Below are 7,270 nucleotides of genomic sequence, written 5' to 3' on the forward strand. Positions count from 1 at the left end.
TTTTAACGCATACTGTAGACAGGTTAATTGGTTTTCTGCAAGCTGGTCGGTAAGTAGGCTTGGTTTTTCCCTGGGCATTCCCCAGGTTTTTGTTGTTATCTGCTTTAGCCTTCCAATGCTACTTACTGTTATGGCCAGCTATAGACGGGGGCAGTGGACATGTTTATGCTTCACCTGTGGTGTTTATATTGGTCCATCAGTGCACCAACACCTTTGCAGCCATTGTGCTATATGCTGGGTGCTTGGTGTGCTCTTGTTCCTTTAAAGGAGGGGTGGCTTCCCTTCAGTTCACCTGCCCCTGTCTATCCATTAAAATGCATGTGCCTCCACTGTGGGGACACTCATTGTTTAGTGTTAGGACCACAGATATTGCAGGGTGCCTTGGCGCGGCTCTGTGGCTCACGCATGCGTTTGCAAATGCGTGCGGACTGAACCCCTGTTTTTAACGCATACTGTAGACAGGTTAATTGGTTTTCTGCAAGCTGGTCGGTAAGTAGGCTTGGTTTTTCCCTGGGCATTCCCCAGGTTTTTGTTGTTATCTGCTTTAGCCTTCCAATGCTACTTACTGTTATGGCCAGCTATAGACGGGGGCAGTGGACATGTTTATGCTTCACCTGTGGTGTTTATATTGGTCCATCAGTGCACCAACACCTTTGCAGCCATTGTGCTATATGCTGGGTGCTTGGTGTGCTCTTGTTCCTTTAAAGGAGGGGTGGCTTCCCTTCAGTTCACCTGCCCCTGTCTATCCATTAAAATGCATGTGCCTCCACTGTGGGGACACTCATTGTTTAGTGTTAGGACCACAGATATTGCAGGGTGCCTTGGCGCGGCTCTGTGGCTCACGCATGCGTTTGCAAATGCGTGCGGACTGAACCCCTGTTTTTAACGCATACTGTAGACAGGTTAATTGGTTTTCTGCAAGCTGGTCGGTAAGTAGGCTTGGTTTTTCCCTGGGCATTCCCCAGGTTTTTGTTGTTATCTGCTTTAGCCTTCCAATGCTACTTACTGTTATGGCCAGCTATAGACGGGGGCAGTGGACATGTTTATGCTTCACCTGTGGTGTTTATATTGGTCCATCAGTGCACCAACACCTTTGCAGCCATTGTGCTATATGCTGGGTGCTTGGTGTGCTCTTGTTCCTTTAAAGGAGGGGTGGCTTCCCTTCAGTTCACCTGCCCCTGTCTATCCATTAAAATGCATGTGCCTCCACTGTGGGGACACTCATTGTTTAGTGTTAGGACCACAGATATTGCAGGGTGCCTTGGCGCGGCTCTGTGGCTCACGCATGCGTTTGCAAATGCGTGCGGACTGAACCCCTGTTTTTAACGCATACTGTAGACAGGTTAATTGGTTTTCTGCAAGCTGGTCGGTAAGTAGGCTTGGTTTTTCCCTGGGCATTCCCCAGGTTTTTGTTGTTATCTGCTTTAGCCTTCCAATGCTACTTACTGTTATGGCCAGCTATAGACGGGGGCAGTGGACATGTTTATGCTTCACCTGTGGTGTTTATATTGGTCCATCAGTGCACCAACACCTTTGCAGCCATTGTGCTATATGCTGGGTGCTTGGTGTGCTCTTGTTCCTTTAAAGGAGGGGTGGCTTCCCTTCAGTTCACCTGCCCCTGTCTATCCATTAAAATGCATGTGCCTCCACTGTGGGGACACTCATTGTTTAGTGTTAGGACCACAGATATTGCAGGGTGCCTTGGCGCGGCTCTGTGGCTCACGCATGCGTTTGCAAATGCGTGCGGACTGAACCCCTGTTTTTAACGCATACTGTAGACAGGTTAATTGGTTTTCTGCAAGCTGGTCGGTAAGTAGGCTTGGTTTTTCCCTGGGCATTCCCCAGGTTTTTGTTGTCAATCACCAAGGAGGTACCAGAAGTCTGGGTGCCCAAACAGAGGTAAATCAAATTTTTTCTTGGGCAGAAAGGCATATTACTTGCCTTTCTGCGGTCTTGATTCCAGGGGTAGAAAATTGGCAAGCGGATTTTCTAAGCCGCCAGCAACTGAGTCTAGGAGAATGGTCTCTACACCCCAACATATTTCAAGCCATATGTCAGAAATGGGGTACCCTAGATGTAGACCTGTTGGACAACTTTGTGTCAAGGACAAGGGATCCAAGGGGCGAATGCCCTGGCTGATCAATGGATCAGTATTCTCTGATTTATGCGTTCCCTCCAGTTCCGCTTCTCCAACGATTCCTTCAGAGAGTCAAGAGGGAAGGAAAGAAGGTGATTTTAGTTGCACCGGCTTGGCCCAGGTATGCAGAAATAGGAAAGATGGCAGAGGGGAAGCCTTGGATTCTCCCTCTACGCTCAGACCTACTCTCACAAGGCTTAGTACAGTCAAGACACAATAAACCAGTCTACGTCACTCCTAAAACTTACAAGCCCAAATCTAGATCATTTCCTGTCTTGCAGGGCAATCCGAATATTTGGGCCTTTGTCCTGCAGGTCACCAAAGCCATAGAGGCAGCAAACTGGAAGTCAGGCACTACATCGAACCTCAATAAAAACTTAAGAACAGCCTTGAACACTATCCGTAACAACGACGATCTTGTCGTTAAAGCCTCCGATAAAGGGGGAAATATTGTACTAATGGATAGACGCAGTTATGAGGAGATGTGCCTTAAAATCTTGAAAAATAGAGACTGGTACAGACCTGTACCAGCCTCGATGATCACACAAAGCATTGAGCGATACCGCCAGATTGTGAACCGCGCACGTCGCCTGGGCACTATAGACGAGACCACTTTGCAATTTCTTAACATTGAGAGCCCCACCACCCCGACATTTTATGCCTTGCCTAAAATACATAAGGGGGTTTTACCCCCTCCGGGACGTCCAATCGTATCCGGTTGCGGTTCATTAACTGAAAATATTAGTAGGATCATCGACGAATACCTATACCCTCACGTTCAGAGCTTGTTCTCTCACGTGAAAGATACCATCGAATTATTAAAGATTGTTGATGGCCTTACTATTCCACCTAATGCCTGGCTAGATGCCATTGACATAGAGGCATTATATAATTCTATTCCTCATGGGCTAGGCACACAAGTCATTAGGAGCTTCCTCAACGAACGTGACAAGAATACTTCTAAATACAACAATTTCATCATAGAAATGCTTGAATTTATTTTGACGAACAACATTTTTCTGTTCAAACGTTCCCACTACCTCCAGGTACAGGGCGTGGCTATGGGGGCAGGCTGTGCCCCCTCCTACGCCAACCTGTACCTGGGGGGGTGGGAACGTGACCTCTTCAATGAGGAATCCAGGAGCACGTCATCGGATAGCGTGCTAATGTGGCATCGCTACATAGATGATGTCTTCATGGTTTGGGGGGGCTCTCAGGATGAGCTTCTAATATTTTTGGAAGGGCTACAAACAACTATAATTTAAAATTTACATATAATTATAGCCAGAAAAACATAACTTTTCTGGATGTTGAATTGTTTATTGACAGTAAAGGCAGCCTGTGTTCCACACTCTACAGGAAACCTACAGCAGGCAACAGTTTATTGCATGCTTCCAGTTCGCACCCCAGTCCACTGATCAATAGTATTCCATACAGTCAATATCTAAGACTGAGGCGCAATTGCTCCCGCAAAGAAGATTACAAAAAAGAAGCAGCACAGCTCTACGCCCGCCTCAAAGAGAGAGGATATAGCAAGACTTGCTTACGCCGTGCCTATAATAAAGCCAGCCTATTAGACAGAAATGACCTCATCTATAAATCCAAAAATGTCTCCAAAGCTAACACCACCAGGGTGATCACACGCTTTAATCGTCAGCATCAATTAATTCGGAATATTTACAGCAAATATTGGTACCTCCTTACCTCTGATGACAAAATTAAGAAATTCATCAACTTAAAACCAGAGATAACATTCAAACGCTCTCCCTTAATTCGGGATAGAGCTGTCACCAGCCATTATGCGACACAAATGGTGCCCAAACCAACTAAGACAGGAACTTTTCCGTGCGGTAAATGCAATTTCTGTCGATACATCCTGCCAGGTGAAAGTGTTTCTCTCCCCAATGGCGAAACATATTCACCTAAGTTCCGCGCAACCTGCCAAACAATTGGCATCATCTATTTAATGAAATGCAATTGCGGTGCCTACTATGTAGGAAAAACTAAACGCAATTTCTTTTGCAGAATGAGAGATCATGTCCTAGCTGTTAAGAAAAAACTAATGGAAACACCCATCAGCCGCCATATAGGCTTGTTCCACAACCACAACCAGGCAATGTTAGGCTTCTTTGCTTTGGCACATATTCCTCTCAATGAGAGAGGAGGCGATGCTGACAAACGATTGCTACAAACGGAAGCACGCTGGATATATACATTTAATGCTACTCAGCACCCAGGGTTAAATGAAAATATAAGCTATAAGCCCTTCCTTTAATTTGGTGACCACAAGTCGGATATGCCGGGGATACTACACTGTTATTTTGAAGCTTTTCCATCAAAGCTGTTTTCCCACTTCCCATGGTTTGGCTCTACCAAATGGCCATCAGCCCTAATCCATCATGGCCAATCAAGCAGTCTTGCCCTAGTCCCCTGAGCACTAATATTCCCTATTGTAAGAGGGAGGTGGTGCAATGGGTGCCGCGAATTGTGTCTTTACACTCTGACGTGCCCCAATTTTGCGACATTCCACCACCCGACAATTGGGAGTATAGAACTTTAGTGTGCAGCCTATATGACTGCAGGTATGCAACAACATTTTATGGTTAATTAAGATTCGTTCTCGAATATCCCCTTCTTTTTTTGTTATATAGAAGAATATACTACTTTTTTGTAACAATAAAAATGTCAAATGCCATTGTAATGAATTTTGACTGGATTTGTGCTGTGACCTGTGGACTTTTCCTGTATGTTTCTCCTCTCTTTTTTAGGTTAATTGGTGGAATTTCATTTATACATATTTTTTCATTTTTATTATTATTATTATTATTTTTTCATTTTATTCATATTTTATTTTTTTCCCTTTTTTTTTTTTTTTTTTAAAATCGGTTTTTGATTTTTATATACTATATATATATCTCTTCACGACTTCTATTTTACCCTGCTTTCTTTGTTGCTCTTCTTCTTTCATTCATTTTTCCCGTTTTTCTCTTCCCTTTTTCTATTTTTTTCTTTATCTATTTGCCTGATATGGATGAAAACATGTTATTCATGCTCTCATACCATCAGTACGGATCCCCTGCACTTCAGCTTATTGCCTGCACATATCGGACATCTATCAGTCCGTTTCAAGCTGCAAGCCACTCTGGGCGCTAGGGGGCACGCACCAGTGTAGCGATGCTGGGCTGAACTCAAGCGGAGGCTCGAGTGTTAGTGCGTGTCCGTCTTTCACGGCACCCATTGGGCAGGCACTGATACGTCATATCTGACGCCGGTGTATTTCCCCAGGGGTTCCTTCTCCTCCGCACAAGCGCGCCTGATTCAGCATCTCCTAGAGGGATGTTTTTCTTTTGCGCAGACGCGGTCCCTGTGGTTCCCATGGGTAATCCCCATGACATCTGCCGTGATAACCACGCCCATTAGAGAGTGAGGAGCTGCCCCCTATTCAGATGTATATCATCTCACTCTGATTGAGGGCAGCATATTAGTGAGCCGCACAGCTGATCCATCAGCATGAGCTCTGCTAGAGGAATCATTCCTCGGTATACTGAGGCAACAGCAGGTCATAGGTATGCTCTCATCCATAGATTATTTCTTATTATTCTATTTTACTCTATTATTTTGTTTCTTTACCATATACTTTTTTCTTTTAAGTATTTACAATAGTCTGGGTGTGACACTTTGTTGCCATTTGCAGACTTTGTGTTACTTTATTCTATTTTATTCATTTATCTGTCAACACTGAGGAAATATTTTCTCCTTGATTGACTTTCTTTTTTGGTTTTCTTTCTTTGATATTTCATTATTCAGCATCTGGACTAAATAGATTTTTCGGGCAATTTATCTGCCTAATTTCCGGCAGTTACCACTGCAACTTGAATCAGGTAATACTATTACCATTATTTGTTTATATTTCCACCTTCTCACTGCTTCACCTTTATTATTCTGATAGATGTAACAACTATAATGCTTAATTAGTACATAAAAAATGCTACACTCCGTGAGTAATTTAGGCTCTTTCAATATCCTGCAGCCTATATAGGCCTTTATATTAATATTATTTTTATTACCGCTGTGATTTGCGGTCTTAATTTTTAAACTAATTTGTCACCAAATAGTCGTGTACCACTAGAAGCAACATTTATATAATTTTTTGACATTTTGCATATAGTTTCATAGTGAATGACTTCCTGTTTTGTGCTACACAGTACTGACAGAAATTTCTTGGGTTGATCCATATTAATCTCTTTTGAGACTACTTCATCACCGAATCTTCCTATTATTCTGATCATTATTTGAACCAGGTAACAATTATCTTTTATACATATCTTTTCTACAGATGTTTATTCATCACAATTTTGTTTTTTCTTCATTATACCTCTCTCTTCTCTCCTTATCTGTTAATTTTTAATATCTTCATTCTGTACCCACAGTACCTGCTTGCCTCCGGCTCCTCTTCCTCTATAGGCTTGCATCCAGGCTCTGTGCGGTGCATGGTGTTCCTACCCGCATGCATAAGAGGATTATTTCCTCTTTTTCCCATCCCTCCTTCCTTCCATCTGGGATCTTCCATCTGGGATTCTGAGCCAGTAACGGCTAACTATTCAGGTTTTTCAGTCCATTCTTTCAGGTAAATATTTTTGTCAAAGTCCACAGTTATCACAGACACTCCATTCACTCGATTTTTGTCTATTTAAACAAATATATTCTTTTTATGTTTTATAACAAATTATGATTATGTCAACATCTATGGTCAATCAGACATTTTTGTATGTACTGATACAACAAATTTATGTGACTATCTCTGTATATTATTACATATTTTCTTCCGTTCATTGATATATTTTTTGTTTGCTCAGACTACTGCCCCCTATTGGTTCCTGACGAAGCCCTCTTGGGCGAAACTAGTAGAACCGTTACATGTGGGATGAAATGAAGATCACCTGCATCTTTATGCACTTGAAGTATCATTTTATTTGTTAGTCTGGAATTTGTCTATTATGCATTCTATATTATTTATTGTATATCTTTTTTCTTCTGTCTATGTCTTTTTATAAAGAAACTTTTTATAAAATAAATCTTTTTGATATCTACATTGTTGTTGTGGCTCTCATGACTGAGGTTTGACCAGGCCCA

At 42.5% G+C, this 7,270-nt stretch overlaps 1 long non-coding RNA gene across 1 annotated transcript; it reads left to right on the forward strand.

The window, feature by feature from the left end:
- The first annotated feature begins 5,807 nt into the window (after nucleotides 1-5,807).
- LOC120919611 lies at nucleotides 5,808-7,038 on the forward strand. Its single transcript, XR_005744598.1, has 3 exons — nucleotides 5,808-6,018; nucleotides 6,343-6,438; nucleotides 6,568-7,038. It is a non-coding gene; the product is annotated as an uncharacterized LOC120919611 (long non-coding RNA).
- The last annotated feature ends 232 nt before the right edge of the window (nucleotides 7,039-7,270 follow it).

Source organism: Rana temporaria, chromosome 12, assembly GCF_905171775.1.
Source record: "Rana temporaria chromosome 12, aRanTem1.1, whole genome shotgun sequence".
In the NCBI taxonomy this organism is placed as follows: Eukaryota; Metazoa; Chordata; class Amphibia; order Anura; family Ranidae; genus Rana; species Rana temporaria.